General features: G+C 44.0%; 1 protein-coding gene across 1 annotated transcript in view; it reads right to left on the bottom strand.

The window, feature by feature from the left end:
* The window catches only part of tox (thymocyte selection-associated high mobility group box), a 271,769-nt gene extending 257,569 nt beyond the window's left edge, over positions 1–14,200 (bottom strand). Inside the window, exons 1-2 of the mRNA XM_069921429.1 lie at positions 13,969–14,200; positions 3,255–3,358 (exon numbers count right to left, since the gene is read on the bottom strand). The gene's annotated coding sequence lies outside the window, so the exon portion shown is untranslated. The remainder of the gene's footprint in view (positions 1–3,254; positions 3,359–13,968) is intronic.
* Positions 14,201–18,034: the final 3,834 nt, after the last annotated feature.

Genomic DNA, 18,034 nt, shown 5'->3' with positions numbered 1-18,034 from the left:
CTGACTGTAGCACTGCAGAACTAGTAGTAAATTTACCCAAGTGACTCCAATGTAGTGGTATCTACCTAAAAATGTGGAATATTCCTCAGCACATCTGGTTCATTAAAAGCAGAGCCAATCCAATCAGGCTAATTACCACTCAATTGGTCTATTTTCTAGAATGGAGGACCATCGCCTTCCCAAGATCGTGTTATATGGCGAGCTCTCCACTGGCCACCGTGACAGAGGTGCACCAAAGAAAAGGTACAAGGACTGCCTAAAGAAATCTCTTGGTGCCTGCCACATTGACCACTGCCAGTGGGCTGATATCGCCTCAAACCATGCATCTTGGCGCCTCACAGTTCGGCGGGCAGCAACCTCCTTTGAAGAAGACCGCAGAGCCCACCTCACTGACAAAAGGCAAAGGAGGAAAAACCCAACACCCAACCCAACCAACCAATTTTCCCCTGCAACCGCTGCAACCGTGTCTGCCTGTCCCGCATCGGACTTGTCAGCCACAAACGAGCCTGCAGTTGACGTGGACATTTACCCCCTCCATAAATCTTTGTCCGCGAAGCCAAGCCAAAGAAGAAGAAGGTGTGGCATGAAGAAGCTCTGGTAAAACTGAAGTCAACAGGTATCAAAATGAAAACACTCAAGAACTATTCATCTTCAGTGAGAATGTGTTATTCAACCCTTTTTGCAAATGAATCAGTCCATGCCCCAAATGTGGCAAGATTGAGAATGTTCATTTTATGTACAAGAAACATTTGTGCCACAAAAAATATTAGCTGATATCCATCACAAACAAGGAAGAGTTGCTGTAACTATTCTTGATGTTGACGAGTGTTACTATTGCTGAACTCCTACCGTCAACATTTGGGGGATAACCACTGACCTGGAAATCAACTAGTCCAGCGTGTGGCTGCATGGAAAGGTCAGATGCTGAGTATGCTACACAAATGACCCACTTACTAACAACCAAAAGCCTTTCCACCACACTCAAGCCACAGGTCAGGTGCATGACTGAATATTTTTCACATTGACTGGATAAGTCCATTTCCGACAACTCTCAAGAAACTTGAAGCCATCAAGCACAAAGCAATAGCTTAATACGTGGCAAACAAGGATCAAGGAAGCATAGGAAAAAGACAGGTAAAAGAACTGAAAAGAAATCTAAAATATTAGATTTTAAGGGCTTACTAGCCTCTTTTCCAGTGAATACAATTTTGTGAAGTTTGAAAGACGATTTTTACAAATTTAGAAAAACCTCACTTGGTTGTTGTTTACCAAATATATGAATCCTCATGCACAACAAACCACAAACTTATAATGGTATTCAGCTTACAAAGGGCTTCGTAGCCAAATTCTTGCAGGATAAATCAACGTGGTTTCTTTCCTTCCCCTCTTCCCATCATTTACAACCCTTCAACTGATAACTGACCCAAATAAAATGATAGTTGCCATGAATAATTCATTAGGATTGAGTTGATGAATTCATTCCCCACCTCAACCTCACTGATAACTTGTACGTCGGAATAGGATTTTGTTTAAATAATTTTGGTCTATATCCAGCTCTGGGAGAAACTAAGTTGCTTTATAGAATGAGTAGCAATTAAATAGGTGTGGCATGAAGAAGCTCTAGTAAAACTGAAGTCAACAGGTATCAAAATGAAAGTAGGTACCAGGAATATCTGATTTTCTTTAGTGTTGTCTACATTTTTGAGAAGCATAAGCCAATAAATACATTTCAGCATTGGAAAAATAGCAAACAATAGAGATACTTGCTTGGTTAATTAAACCCATTTATAGACTTATTATGCACAAATCACATATAAAATCCATTTTACGGATGTTAGATTTTGATAGCAACCATTTCCAGATCGATTAGCAACCATTAGTAAATTGGTTTCAGTATTTCAAGGCATGGTTCACTGTAACAAATCTGATGTTTGCTCGGCATCAGATATACATCAAGTGACATCATCTACGGTGCAGTATCTACTTCTGTGATTCTCAACAGAAATTGTATTTTAATGGTGTTTCCAATAGTCTGAGTTTTATCAATCACCAAAACAAGGAACCAAGTATGTGTAAATATATGGATTATAGAGTCCCCAATGCTCCACCAATGTGTGCCCTCTGCATCTGTCAGTTGTTATTGTATACCATGTTTCTAAGACAATTCTTGATGTTTTGTTCCCTCTTGCAACTGTCTGTGGAATGGACAGCAGATATGCATGTTGCTATCTCTGTCAGAGTGATAAACCCACATTTTGTAATGGAATGGGGCAATTCACAGCATAGGACTTGGATCTGTGTTGACCATTGATTGTGTGGTGGGAGTGGCGACAGAGGGGGTGGTAAAGACATGTGAAACTCCTCACCTATTTAACCTCACTGCATGGCAGTGTTTTCTGCAGCTGCTCTAGAGCTGCCACACAGAGGGTTCCTTTCAGGCTTTGACTGTCTTACCATGGTTCATTGCAACAATAATGAGACACCTGCATGCTTTGCAGACAGCTGTCATTCGGAACCATCCCGATATTTTATGCATAAACTAAGTTGAAAACACCTTAATACTTTTTCTTCCATTTTATTTTCAATGTCTTGATTTTTTTTTTGTGGTTACCCAGTTGAGCTTTAGTGCTACATGCTTATTCTGTGCACCACAAATGTGTGAACACCAGTTCTAGGTGAAGGTATCTGTCTCCAGAAAACAAAAGGGAACTATATACTGCTGCTTTGGATATTAGAGAAGTGTGCATTCATTCTTCTATCTAAAATCTTTTCAATTTCCAGCAAGCTTGCTTTATTTTAAATCTTTTTATATGTATTTGCTGGGAGCGATTGCAAGTAACTGTCAGCTGTGAGTAAGGTGCTTTTGATTTTGTGTCAGCAGATTGTGATTGAAACTCCGGTTCAGAGACCCAAATGCCAAAATCTTGAGTGGCACTCCATTGCGCTACCAGGGGAATACTCCAAAGTCAGGGAGCATTGGTTGAGATGTTCAATCAAGTCATGCAGCAGACTGATTGACTGAGTTAAACAAGAAAATCTGCAGATGCTAGGGTCAAATGCAATACACAAAAATGCTGAAGTAACTCAGCAGATCACATTGGATCCATAAAAAGAAAAAGTTAGCCGATGTTTTTGCCATGAGTCTCTCCAACACTTTTATGCACCACAACACATTGACTGATGTATTCTTAGGGATAGTAATCTTCCCTCCCTGATGTCAAAGAACAGTAGATGTTGGTAACAAATGGGCTTACCTTATCTCAAATATTGCTCTCTTGGGAAGAAGAATATTCAACTTCATCATATGGTTATTTCCTGCTATAAGTATGGTCATGTATGGTCTGATTTATTCAATATTCTATGAAACAAAACATTTAATAAATATCAATGACAGACAAGGATTGAACTGAACTACTCCCTGTCTAATTGTCTATGCTATAAATATGTCTGAAAGTGTACTACTGGCCTATCAAATCTGAAGGACATGGAAGTGTTAAAAAGGGTGAGTCAGTAGGTACTTAGATACCTGTATAGCATTGTGCAAAGCTAGAGGTCAGCAAATCTGGGTGTGGATAGAATAGGAGATTAAATGTACCTAAATGTACCTAAACATCGATTTAGAAATGGATCTGGGACCTTTGGTTTCATTGTTTGCCTGAGAAAGGAAGATGACTTTTTGTAACCATTCAGATGAGAAACACTTGGGCCAGCAAGATGGATTGCACCTAATTTTGGTGTGCTAAAATATGTAGTGCTAAGAGTCAATCTGCTCAACTTCCACCCAATTTCATCTCCAGCACATTACAGCACAGGAAATAAAGAAGAGCATCATTGCTAAAAGACACACTCTACCCTGCAACTATTCAACAGCAACCTCACTCCAACTGCCGTGAGAGGAAGAAAGGTGAAGGGGGTGAGGGAGGCAGCTCTGAGATTCACTCAAAGGGACACTCATATCCAGTTTAAAGAGAAATGTGCCAAGGGGAAAGTCCAGTGTAGCAGGTAATACAGTAGAGGAGTCAGGCCTCAATAAGGACAAACATGCAAGAGGTAGCTACTCAGCACAGTGGAGCAATGCAGAAAGTATTTTCGGGCCTAGGAAGCTTGGTTAGGCTCATCTGCACATCTCTGCACTCCTTCAGAGTGGAGATTTGTGAGCAAGCAAGGTGATTCCCTAGGTAATGTGTGTATGTTCTAATAAGCAATTCAAGTAATTAGGGCTTGTTCATTTGAGTATTACATTCAGTGGAAGTGGACCTGCACATCAGAAAGTGAAGAGGTTTCATGCATTGTGGCCTCTCCCATCTGACTACTAGAATACTGTGTTGGAGTTATACTTGGAAAGGGTCAAAAACACCATCCTGAATTATATGACTATTCGTTCCTCATCACTGCATTGAAATCCTGAAGCTCTCCCCAGCATCTCTACGAGAATATCTTCATCATTAGAGCTCCATGTGTTAAAGAGGATGCATCACCATGGAATTCTTAGAGCTAAATCTGGCCTTGCCAGCAAGGGATTTATTCAATAAAACAAATAAATCAAAAATAGTGACACTGCTGTACTCGTGGGTTGGATCAGAGTTACAAACCAGATTAATCATTGATAAGCCTTACCCTGACATGGCTCTGGCAGATTAGTTACAGGGGAATTCCAAGAGGGATTATTGTGGAGAAAGACATGGAGGTAAGAGGGCTTAAGAGAAGTAAATCACAATGTCTTGAAGAGAGACCACTTTACAGAAGAGGAGGTGCTGTAGATCTTAAAATGAATAAACTTACATTAAATCCACGGGGTCTGATCAAGTGTATCTATATTTTTTAAAGATTTAGACATACAGCATGGCAACAGGTCCTTTCAGCCCTTTCCGGCCAATCTCACCTAATTGAGTTACAATCCGCAGTACGTTTTGAATGGTGGGAGGAAAATTAAGCATCCAGAGGAAACCATGCAGACATGGGGAGAAAGTACAAACTCCTGATAGACAGCACGGTTTTCAAACCCCAGTTCTGATTACTGCTGCTGTAGCAGCATTTTGCTAATGGCTACACTAACCATGCCACCCTTGGACATTGTCTGAGGGACGAAATTATAGAGCTCTGGCAGAGATATTTGCATCATTGTTAGGCATGTTTGAGGTGCCAGAGAATAAGAGGGTGGCTAATGTTATACATTTATTTAAAAAAGACAAGGCAGGGATCTGAGGGCTTGTGAGCTGTGAAGTTGTGGATAAGTTACTGGAGGGGATTCTGAGGGAGATGATCTACATGTATTTGGAAAGGCAAGGACTGAATAGGGATTGTCAATATGGATTTGAGATTTTGAAATCATATTTCATGATTGAGTTTTTTGAAGCAGTAACCAAGAAGATTGATGAGGATAGGGTAGTAGATGCTGTTCATGTAACAAGGTCCCACGAAATACACTGGTCTGGAAAGTCAGATCATATGGGATCCAGGGTGAGCTGTCCTACTGGACACAGAATTGACTTGATGATTTGATGATAGATGGTGATAGTGGAGGGTTGTTAGTCAGATTGGAGGCTTGCGATCAGTTGTGTGCTGCAGGGATCAGTGGTGGGTATGTGTTGTCATCTATAATAGTGGCATGGATGACAATGTAGATAACATGGTTAGAAAGTTTGCAGACAACATCAAAATTGATGGTATAGTTGGGAACCCTCATATAAATTATCTGTTTATTTAATTAATAATATACCAAACTGATTAAAAAACTTATCTATGATATTGTGTTATTTTATTGCCGATAGCAAGCTGTTCAATTCTGCCCATTTATCTATTTTTAAAATGCTTTTTCTTCATTGTGAAAACTCCAAGAGTGAGTGTTTTATTGCCAGTTTATTGCATTACAAAGTTCCCATATTTCAAATTTAACCAGGCTTTAGTCACTATGAAAAATATTAGTTTGTTGTCTCTCAATTTGTTCTGGATAGAAAGGCTTGCAGTAGTTTATATGATTATCTGCAATCAATACCTCCTAAGGAAATGTTCCAAGTGAGCATTTGTCAGTAAACCTGTTGGTGTTTCAGCTTCTAGAACTCAGTCTAAAAAATAACTTCAATATGAATCAATTCATTTGCCACATATCAGTTTTTTAATTGCATAAAACTAACATATGTGCTTAAAAGCAGACTTTAGGATTCAATTCGCAATCTATCTACCCCTTTCCCTCCATAAGATCATAAGAAAGAAGAGTAGGAGTAGGGCATCTGGAGAGAAACATAAAAACATAGAAAAATAGGTGCAGGAGTAGGCCATTTGGCCCTTCAAGCCTACACCGACATTCAATATGATCATGGCTGATCAGTACCTGCTTCCTGCCTTCTCCCCATACCCCTTGATCCCCTTAGCCATAAGGGGATGGGGTTTGTGCCAGAGGGGTAAAGGGAATGGAGCTGGGTGGTTGGCAGATTGATCAGGCCAAGGGTTCATTGTTGAACCAGGTGACGAGAGAGCCAAAAGTTGGTGGATTGGATTGGCTGATTGATATATGGGAAGGTGAAGGATGAGGAATCTAAGTTATAGGACAGCTGATTATTTCATGGGAGAACCATGAAATAACTGAGTAAATACATTACTAAAGGGAGCCTATATTAAGGAGTTCTCACAGCAGATTCTAAAATCTTGGAACTAATAAACCAGGCTGATTTTAAGAAATGCTGAAGAAGGCTTTGCTAGTGCTGGGAAGATTTTCTGCACGAGTAAAATTTGAACAGCAAAGATGAGCTTGAGTAGTCAATAACCCTGGGAATGATGTTCACTACCTAATTGCTTCTTGAAGCAAACTCCATCTCGAGCTTACCTCCCAGTACTTTTGAAGTGGATAACGGAAGGTTTCAAAACATATTATATCAGTTACTACTACTGTGTGAGGAATTGGCACTCTGTGCAGAACAGGGATCCTTACTGCAACATGTTGGGATGAGCCACTCTGGATGCAAGCTATATTACAGCTTCCACTCGACTGGGTATAAGATACCCTGGTTCTGGTGTGCTGTGATCCCTTTAGGACATCTCTGTGCCAAATATTAGGCTGGTGGGTTTGACAAACAAATGCTTACTGCAATGGCAGCCTGTCTGCCTATTTTTGCAGGTTATGGCTACAGATGATGAAAGACCATTTCCAGTGTGGCCCATGGCCTTGAAGCCTGGAATCCACCTGTCCAATTGTGAAGTGGCTAGTCAATTCTACCAAACAAACTACTCTTCCCCACATCACAGAGCATGTGATTACAGCAGCTGCTTCCATTGCAACACTACCACCTCACAAGAAATGCAAAGCATGCCAATGGAGACCGAGGCAGCTGCTGTGGTTGCTTAGAAATAAATGTTAAAGAATAGGTGAAAGCATTTGAAAAATGTCCTAGAAAGGCCCCTCCAGAGCAATCAACCCATCAGAAAGCAAACAGTGGAAGGTGAATGTGGCTTTAAGTCCTGTCCAAAATATCAGCTTTTACGCCTGGCTGGCCATCTTATCTGACCATCAAAATGATAGCCATCTTACCTGTTCTTTCAACTACTTGTTCACCAAATAAGGGCTTGGGCCTAAGTTAAGATCTCCACAGTTAGGAAAATTATCCCTACATCATCTGTTTTAAGTGATATAATTAATTACACATTTTTTCAAAAGGATTGCTTCTTAAAACAAATTGGGGATTAGGATCAACAACTTCAAGATGAACATAGAGATAATTTCAGATTTTCTGTATCATGTAGGAAGTTGCAGAAACATTAAATTAACTTTTATTGAATTGAGCATGTTTAATTGGATAATGATGCTGACACATTGCATTAGTGCAACTGACCAAAAAATGGTCTGCTGCAGATTTTCATGTGTACTCAGAATCTGATACAGTTATTGTCAATGTCCAACAATAGTCAGCCAGCACTGATGGATTCCAGTCACCCTGATAACTCTGTTCCATGGTCAATACATCCTGGTGAAACCTGTCACCATGTTCATCACTGATGGCACCCAGATCAGCAGGGAAGAAGTCCAAGTGTGAATGCAGAAAATTAATTTTCACTTGTTGCACTTTCATGGTTTTGAATGCTTGAAGTAGACTTAACCTATTATTGTGATTTCCTGACATAGTTTATGTCTAAAGAATGGTATGCAATAGGGAAAATTTTAAGGTGATTTTCATGATCAGTAGCCCAAAATTCATAAAATACGGCCAAAAGTATTCAGGAATCAAAATTTTCTTTGTTTAGTGCAGTGGTTCTCAACCTTTTTCTTTCCACTCACATACCACTTTAAGTATTCCCTATGCCATAGGGTGCTCTGTGATTAGTAAGGGGTTGCTTAAGATGGTATGTGGATGGAAAGACAAAGTTTGAAAACCACTGTTTTAATTGTACCTAATTGACTCGTTATGTGCACGGCTTATGTGGTGGTACACCACTGGCCTACTGCAGGAGGCAACCTCTGTACCTGCAGGAGTGTAAAGGGATAGGACAACACCTGGCCGGCTGTCAATCAGTCAGCCTGAAGGGATCAAGCCTCACGCAGTCGGGTGTCAATCACCCTCCGGGATATAAGCCTGTGCCGGCCTCCCAAAGCTCACTCAGAGTTACTGCAGTTACAGCCAGCCTGGCTCTGTGGAAGTCTTTGTGGATTAAAGGCTGTTAAACAGTCTTTACCTTGTGTGTGTCTGATTCTGGCTAACTGTGCACCACAATTTAATCCATAAAATTTTCACATGCCGGCCAATGAAAAACTCCTGAGCGCAGGGAGCCTCGATGTCGACCCACGCCATCCAGAAGCCCAGACACGCTTCAAGATCTGGCAGCACGCGGTCGAGGCAATCATCGAGGCGCATGCAGGTGGAATCCAGGACTCAGATCGGAAGAGGCTGGTCCTACTCCGGTCAAAGCTGGGTCCCCACGCCTTCCAGGCAACCAAAGGCTGCTCCACATACACCCAATGGACACACTTGAGAACTTGTACAAGCCCCCCCATGAATGTGGTCTCTGCAAGGTACCTCTTCAACACCTGATCCCAGAAACACGGGGAGACAGCTGAGTCTTACCTGGGACAACTGCGAGAGTTGGCCCGACCGTATCTGGCTGAACCCGGGGTAGACGCAGAGAAGGTCGAGAGGCTGATCCAGGAGGTATTTGTCCGAGGGCTATGGTCGAGGGCCATCTGGCTGAAGCTGCTGGAAGATAGTATCTATGTCCTGACCAAGACAGTGGAAGTGGTCTGAACCCTGGAAGCTGCAGCCCTGCACATCGAAGCCTTCAATTCCAGGTTCCCCCAAGCTCCCTCATGGCCCTCTTGCACTGCATCTGCAGCCCCAGACTGAGCTGGGGAGGAGAACATCACTGTGGCAGGCACCCGAGGTCCCTGTAAGTACTGTGGGTCAGACCTGTGATCGTGCCGAAACTGCCCGGCTAGGAATCAGTACTGTTCCAGATGCGGCAAAGAGAGGCCACTTTGCTAAAGTGTGCCTCTTGAAACCAGCCAGCAGCACAGTGGTTCTCTATGACCTCCCCACCTCCCCTGCGGGTCCCTCCACGTGCGTGCGCTGGGCGGCGCCATTGTCCCTGCTACAACTTCCGCCTTCCCTGACTCCGATGGTGCAGCATTCGGCTCCACCAGCAACAATTATAGCATGTGCCCCAAGCACCCGGAGCAGCCCCCGCCCTCAGCAGCGCCACTCGCCAAGACTACAGCGATGTCACTTCCAGCGCACAGCATGACATCACTTCCGGCAGATGTAATTACGTCAATGCCGCCGGCCGCGATGACGCCACTTCCCCCAGTACAACGAACACAACTGGGGAAGAAGGACTGCCACGCAGTGGGCCCCCACGTGCCTCCACCATCTTGGGCCAGGCAGCAGCCTACACAGAGGGCCCCCGATGATGAGTAGAGCAACATGATCAACATGGATGATGAGCAGGCCGCACTACCGATGCTCTCCATGCCTCCAGACACCATTTGCTGCCGCACATTGCACCTCATGACCGACGCTGACGTGGTCAACACGGGTGATAACCAGGCCACTCTACCGACGCTCCCCACGCCTCCAGATGCCATCAGCTGCTGCATGCCACACCCCATGACAGACGTCGATGTGGTCAACTCGGGGGATGACCAGGCCACCCTACCTATGCTCCCCATGCCTCTGGGTGCCATTAATCGCCATGCACAACCGGAGAGCAATGACTCCAACCCTGAGACCATCCTGGCTGCCACCATGCTGACCAGGGACATCCCTCACCACCAGGCGCTCTATGATGGATGTGCAAGTCAATGAGCAGGTAACAAAATGCCTGTTCGACAGTGACAGCACCGAGTGTTTCATTCAGCTGAGTGTGGCCCACTCCCTGAGATTAAAAATCCATCCCACCACCTGCTCGATTGCTCTCACCACCAAGGATAAGACTGTTGGTACCCTCGGGCGCTGCTCGGCTGATATAACTGTGGGAGGGGAGACTTTCACGTGGCTCAGGCTCCTGGTCATGCCCAAACTCTGCGCGCCAGTCCTCCTGGGTCTAGATTTCCAGTGCCACCTGCAGAGTGTCACCCTTGCCTTTGGGGGGCCCCAACCTCCACTCACATTATACAGCACGCCATCCTACCAGCCCTGGCCAACCTGCGTACTCTCCACACTATGCATCACCCCACTGACGCTCTTCCCACATCTTACACTAGGCTGCAAGCCAATCGCTGCCAGAAGTAGGTGCTATTGCGCTGCAGACAGAGACTTCATCAAGGCAGAGGTGCGGTGACTCCTGGCGGAAGACTTCATAGAGCCCAGTAACAGCCCTTTGAGAGCCCAAGTCCTGGTGATCAAAGGGGAAGTAAGCAGAGGATGGTCATGGATTACAGCCAGACAATTAACCGGTACACCCAGCTGGATGCCTACTCCCTGCCGAAGATTGTCGACATGGTCAACGAGATAGCCCGCTACCGGGTTTTCTCCATGATTGACCTGAAGTTGACGTATCATCGAATCCCCATCCACCCGAAGGACAAGCCCTACACTGCCTTTGAGGTAGATGGGCACCTGTACCAGTTCCGCCGTTCCCTTTGGGATCACGAATGGGATCTGTTTTCCAGCAGGCGATGGATCGCGTGGTAGACCGGCATAAGCTGAAGGCGATATTCCCAAATCTGGATAACGTCACTATCTGTGGCTGTGACCAGCAAGACCACGATGCTAACCTGGAAAAATTCCTCCAGACAGCCGGGGAACTGAACCTCACTTACAACAAGGAGAAGTGTGTGTTTAGCACCACCTGCCTCACCATCCTGGGGTACATTGTGGCCCATGGAGTCGTCGTCCCAGATCCAGAAAGGATGTGCACATTAATAGAGTTACCCCTCCCCCCACGCTAAAGGCCCTCCGCAGGTGCATTGTCCTGTTCTCTTATTACTCGCAGTGGGTCCCTCGCTTCTCGGACAAGGTTCGCCCACTGGCCCAAGCTGCAACTTTTCCCCTCCCACCCGAGGCACAGGCAGCCTTCATCCGCATCAGGCAAGACATCGTTGATGCCATGATGCAGGCTGTGGATGAGGACTCCCCCTTCCAAGTGGAGAGTGATGCCTCCGAGGTGGCCCTCGCTGCTACCCTCAACCAAGGGGGGTGCCCCATCACTTTCTTCTCCAGGACCCTCCATGATTCCGAGCTAGGGCACTCCGCCATTGAAAAGGAGGCCCAGGCGATTGTGAAAGCAGTCCGCCACTGGCGCCACTACCTGGCTGGCAGGAGATTCACCCTCCTCACGGACTAGCGGGCTGTGGCATTCATGTTTAACACTACCCACAAGAGCAAGATCAAGAACAACAAGATCCTGCACTGGATAGTCCAGCTGGCAACCTACGACATCCAGTACCACCCTGGGAATTTAACGACTCCCCCGATGCCCTCTCTTGCACCTGCACATCTATGCATGACAACAGGCTGCAGGCATTGCATGAGGTCCTTTGCCATCCAGGTGTCACTAGGTGGTACCATTTCATTAAGTCCCAAAACCTGCCGATCACCATCAGGGACATCAAGGACATGACCGAGGCCTGCCAGGTCTGTGCTGAGTGTAAACCCCGCTTCTTCCACCCGCCCCAGGCCCATGTTGTAAAGGCTGCTCGGCCTTTCGAGCGTCTTGGCATGGACTTCAAAGGGTCCCTACCTTCCACGAACTGAAACGTCTACTTCCTCATGGTAATGGACAAGTACTCATGCTTCCCTTTTGCTATCCCTTGCCTGGACACCTCCATGGGCACAGTCATCAGGGCCCTGGGGTAGATTTTCACCATATTTGGTTACCCCGCCTTCATCCACAGCGACCAGGGGTCTAGTTTCATGAGTTACGAGCTGCACCAGTACCTGACGGCAAGGGGCAGCGACCCGTCGCACGACAAGCTATAACCCAAGAGGCAATGGACAAGTGGAACGTGAGAACAGGGTGGTCTGGAAGGCAGTCCTCCTGGCTCTCAGGGTGAAAGGGTGGGCTGTTGAGTACTGGCAGGATGCCCTGCCCGAGGCGCTCAATCCCATTCGGCCGCTGCTGTGCATGGCTACCAATGAGACCCCTCACAAATGTCTGTTCTCATTCCCCAGGAGGTCAGTGACTGGAATGTCCCTCCCAGCATGGCTCATGTCCCTTGGACTGGTGCTCCTGTGTAAGCATGTATGGACCCATAAGGCCAAAGCCCTGGTCGAGCAGGTCTTCCTCCTACATGCAAACCACAACTACGCCTACATTAGGTTCGGCAGTGGCAGGGAGGACACAGTCTCAACCAGGGATCTGGCACCAGCCGGAGCACCCACCACACCATGCCACCTTCCAGCCCAGAATGACGCTGACTGGGCAAACATCCCTGTCCCCAGGTAGCTATGGGGCACTCAGGACTTCCTTGACCACCAGAGGCCCGCTTCAGCCTTGGGAGATGAACCCGCCCCTACACCCATCCAGTACGACTCTCATACATCGACCCCGGCCACCCCACCGCGCGGCACCACACCAGCTACACAGACCCCTGCCGCCAGCCCCCCCACTTCCCCTCCGACCAGGAGCCAGTCCTACAGCGGTAAAACAGAGACCCCGGCAGCTGCTGGATTGTCTCAACCTGTAAATATTGTATGTATTTAGTGGGTGCGATTCCTTGTTACTTCCTCCCCGGGACAATTTTAAAGAAGGGAATGAATGTGGTCGTACACCACCGGTCTACTGCAGGGGGCAACCTTTGTACCTGCAGGAGTGTAAAGGGACAGGACAACACCTGGCTGGCTGTTAATCAGTCAGCCTGAAGGGATCAAGTCCCACCCAGTCGGGTATAAATCACCTTCCGGGATATAAGCCTGCTCACTCAGAGTTACTGCAGCTATAGCCAGCCTGGCTCTGTGGAAGTCTTTTGTGGATTAAAGCCTGTTGTACAGTCTTTACCTTGTGTGTGTCTGATTCTGGGTAACAGTGCATCACAGTTTATTAACTCCAAAGGAAGTGGGCAATGACAATATTTCTCAAGCAAAATATTTCAGTAACAATTGGGTCTAGAGCAGTGATTCTCAACCTTCTCTTCCCACTCACATACCACCTTAATCAATCCCTTACTAATCACAGAGCCCCGATGGCATAGGGATTGCTTAAGGTGGTATGTGAGTGGAAAGAAAAAGTTGAGAACCACTGGTTTAATATTATTCAGTATTTTATCCTTTTCAGCTCTGATGTCAGTTATTCATTTATTTGCTTTTCGACTGCATTCTTTCAACCTTGTGACATTATTATCCAAATCAACCTTGTAAACTTCAGTCTCTACTATATTTGAAAAAAATGTAGTAATTCCACATTACAAACTCCATGCAACACTCTTATGCTATAGAAAATGAAAAGCATCCACTGATGGTCTTGGGGAGAAATTACATGAGAATTTAGTGGATCAACTTATTTACATAAATCTCTGTGTGGAATTGATATTAAACAAAAGTAACTTACCATAGTTCATGGAATGTTATATGCAGCTTTTAAAAAGTCATCCTTCCTGAAGATTGCAGCTGAAGGCAAGGCAAGCAGCAAGTGAGTAAGGAGTAGACAGTTGGCTGTCATCTAATGTGAATGCATGTCTCAAGAATGTTTTACACCAGAGGACCTGGTGAGGCCATCAAAAAAGTGACAAGTCCATGAAACAAGGCCATAATTTCACAGGCATATCTGCAAATTGAACTGAATGAAATAGAAACAGTAGAAAGAATTTGGGAAGTTCATGGCAGGAAATTACCGAGTAATGTCACTAATGACAAACGATGTAACATAGCATTGGGAGAGTGCCAAATTTTCAAATGTCACAGAAATCGCAGCAGTACAGAGGGAGGTCATGCAGTCTATCATTGGCCATAAATGGATCCCTCTAGATTACTCACACTTCTCATCTCTCAGTAAGCAAGTTTGAATATTTTGGGTTTCCTTGTGCTTATCCAGCTACCATTTAAATGCCCAGAAAAATACTTTCTTAATTGCAACCTCCACTACAATTTGATAAAGACCATCTAAATGACCTTCTAATCCTTTCAAAGTCTAGATAAAACCCAGAGTCATTGAAAGCTAACGGCCAAAGTTGATAAATTAGCATATCAGTCATTTTTTTCCAATCCCTTTTTGGGAATTGTGGACATCAGTCCTCTATAACTAACAGAAGTGCTCAGTGAACTTTTGGGTCATAAAATCAAGGTCTTGCATTATTGTTGCCCATACCTCTTAAGAACAAATAATTTACTGCCACAAGTTAACATGTTTTATTTTACTTCAACATGGTAATATCAACATAGCTCATATTTTTTTAGTCCTCCCTTCTCACATAATACATCTTCTCCAATTGCTAGGCACACCCTTGTTTATTCAATATCCCATCAATCTCAAGTGCATTATGCTCAATATAGTACTAATCCAGAAGCTCTCAAACTCTGAAATTTCATGTTTTTGCTGCAGAAAGTAGTAAGACTGTGGTCTCAGTGGTAGGCCCAACTTAGCATTGGAAAACTTGCATTCGTTGCAACATCTCTACACTATAACTTGTGGTTTTATCGTCTCCTGCCAATTCTTGTGCTCTCATTTCCTGCTGAACTGTAAAAACCACAGAGGATACAGGATTAAGAAGTGGAGGGAGATGATCCTGAAGAAAAAGAAAAAAAGAACCATTTCTTTATGAGCAATAAATATCCTGAAGGGACCAGAGGGTGAAAATAGAGAGAGATGAAAGCTATACATCCGTTCCTGTGGACACCTCTGGCCCCTTGTTTCTTTGCATGTCCACATACCTGCTTCAACATTTCAAACAAATGGATAGGATGTCCAGAAATTTGAGCTTTTTTGGGAAATTATACCAGATGGTTTGCATTGCTTCAGATAAACAAGAAGCCTGCAGATGCTAAGGAACTGGTGCATAGCTTCAGATTTTAAGTAGCTGATTATTACCAATCAATCAGCAAGCTTGATGATAAATCCAGTACCACATGGAATAGTGGCAACTAGAATCAGAATCAGATTTATTTTCATGAGCATGTTCCATGAAATTCGTTGTTTTGTGGCAGCATTACAGGTGCATATATTGCTATAATTATATTTAAAATAAATAAATTAGTGTAAAAAGAAGAGGACGTGAGGTAGTATGATTCGTTGTCCATTCAAAAATCTGATGGCTGAGTTGAAGATGTTCTTTTTGCTCCAGCCTCATCTTCAGCTTCCTGTACCTACTTCCTGATGGTGGCAGTGTGAAGAGGGTATGGCCTGGGTGGCAAGGGTCCTTGAGGATAGAGGCTTCTTTCTTAACACACTGTCTCTTGTAGATGGCCTAGATAGACTGAAGACTGATGCAAATGATGGCATTTTTGCCAAGTTCACAATTCTCTTTAGTCTATTCTTGTCCTGTGCCTTGGCATCTCTATTCCAGACACTGATGCAATCAGTCAGAATGCTCTTTATGGCACAACTGTAGAAATTTGCAAGAGTCTTTAGTGACATACCAAATCTCCTCAATCTCTTCATGAAGTATAGCCATTTGCGAATCTTCTTCATGATTGCATCAATATGGAGGCTCCAGAACAGATCCTCAGAGATGTTTAACCCAGGAATTATAAATTCTTTACCCTTTCCACTGCTGATCCCTCAGTGAGGACTGGTTCATGTTTTCCTGAGTTCTCTCTCTTGAAGTCCATAATCATCTCCTTAGTTTTGCTAACATTGAGTGTAAGGTTGTTGGTGAGACACCACTCAACCAGCTGATCTACCTCCATTTTTTATGCTTCCTCATTGCCATTTGTGATTCTGCTGGCAACCATAAATTTGTAGATGGTCTTCAAATAGTGCCTGGCCACAGAGACGTGTATGTCGAGTGAGTAGAGGCAACAACCTTGCCCTTCACGTACTCTCTCTAGCCAGCAGTGCACATTGAGGTCAGGTGTTAAAAGTGCACCATGGTTTCATCCTGTTGGAATCAGTCTCAAACAAATCTAGGTCAATTAAGATAGTTGGTTAAAAAAAACCACATTGCTATAAAAGGTGTTTCTCAGCTGTAGAAATCGCAATTGAAATTGTCCGTAATCTCCAAGATTTTCACAATCATCAGTTGATCCTTGAAAGAGCATATTAAAGCCCTCATTGAGGCTTATCCTCAGTATACCTTGTGTCTTAAAGGACAAAACTCTGATCAATTAGTCTCAATATTGGCACATTCAATGCAAAAGCTCACTCAGTATTTGGCATACAATCAGCGAAAAGGCTTAAAGGTGGACATGAACTGGGAAGGATGGATTTTCGACCAAGAAACACAAGTAAATTGCTTTGATTCTTTTTTTTGGTCAGAAGAACTTGCTCTGAAATTATGCTAGAAATGTCATGGAACATTAGTCTACAAATATTTTCCAAAATTAACTGTCAAATAAGTATACCTTCTAAGTAGTAAATAAAATGAAACCACTTTACAACTGGTTAAAATAAATCTTCACCCTTCACTGACTATCCCTTCTCAGGAAGAATAGCAGTCAATAGGGAAAAATTGCAAGCATAAGTTTAAGGATTTAACTTGGTGTACTTGGAATCAAAAATGAAAAGGGTGCTGAATATATTGTTTCTGCCTGCCTTTGCCCAATCAAACTTATCTTTTCATGCCTCAAGTCTATCCTGTTTCCACTTGTCCATTTCCTATGTACCATATCAGATCCTCTGCCATTTTAACAACTTCCAATTTCCTGGTTTCAACCACTTCAATTTCACCATGGACATCTCATTTTTATACACTTCAATCACCCTTCAGGAAGGTCTTTGGGCATTTGCTTCTTTTTGGAACAAAACTCCAACTAGTTACTCACCATTAATATTCTTGCCCAAGTCACTGAACTTGCTGATACCCTCAACAATTTCTCTTTCAATTACTTCCACTCTTTAGAGATCAAAGATGTAGTAACAAGCACTCACATGGGCCCTAGATACATGTTTAAAGTTCAAAGTTTAGATTTATTGTCAGAGTACATACATGACATCACATATAACCATAAGATTCTTTTTCCTATGGGCCAGGCAGAATTTCTACTTATTGGTAGTGCAAAAGCTGTACTCAAGAAAAGATACATTGTAGCAGTGCACATAATTGAGGGTCAGGCGAACCAGCTCAGTGAGTCATGCGCACGTCAGTGGAGCAGTTGCATCAAAGATGATGCCGCGTGTTTGTCTTCTCCGGAAGAGGCTCTCGGCCTGCATAGGCAGCGTGGTGGTGTCACATGGACGCAGTTTCTGGCGTAAGGGGTGGGATCTTCTGGTGACCTTAAAACACAGTATGCAAAAGAAATATAAACTTTTTGAGTGCAGACAAACTCATTGACCTCTGGTCTTGTTTGTTTGGTTCGCTAGCACTACATTACAACATATACAAAATTAAAAAAAATAAACAAACTGACTGTGCAATACAGAAAAATATTCGGTAATATATAATGCACAAAGTAAGAGACCTTAAATGAGTATCTGATTGAGTTTTTTTTTAGGAATCTGATTGTGGAGCTGTAGTAACAGT

Source organism: Narcine bancroftii, chromosome 2 (assembly GCF_036971445.1).
Source record: "Narcine bancroftii isolate sNarBan1 chromosome 2, sNarBan1.hap1, whole genome shotgun sequence".
NCBI classification, from domain to species: Eukaryota; Metazoa; Chordata; class Chondrichthyes; order Torpediniformes; family Narcinidae; genus Narcine; species Narcine bancroftii.
This window is presented reverse-complemented; position numbering and strand designations above follow the sequence as displayed.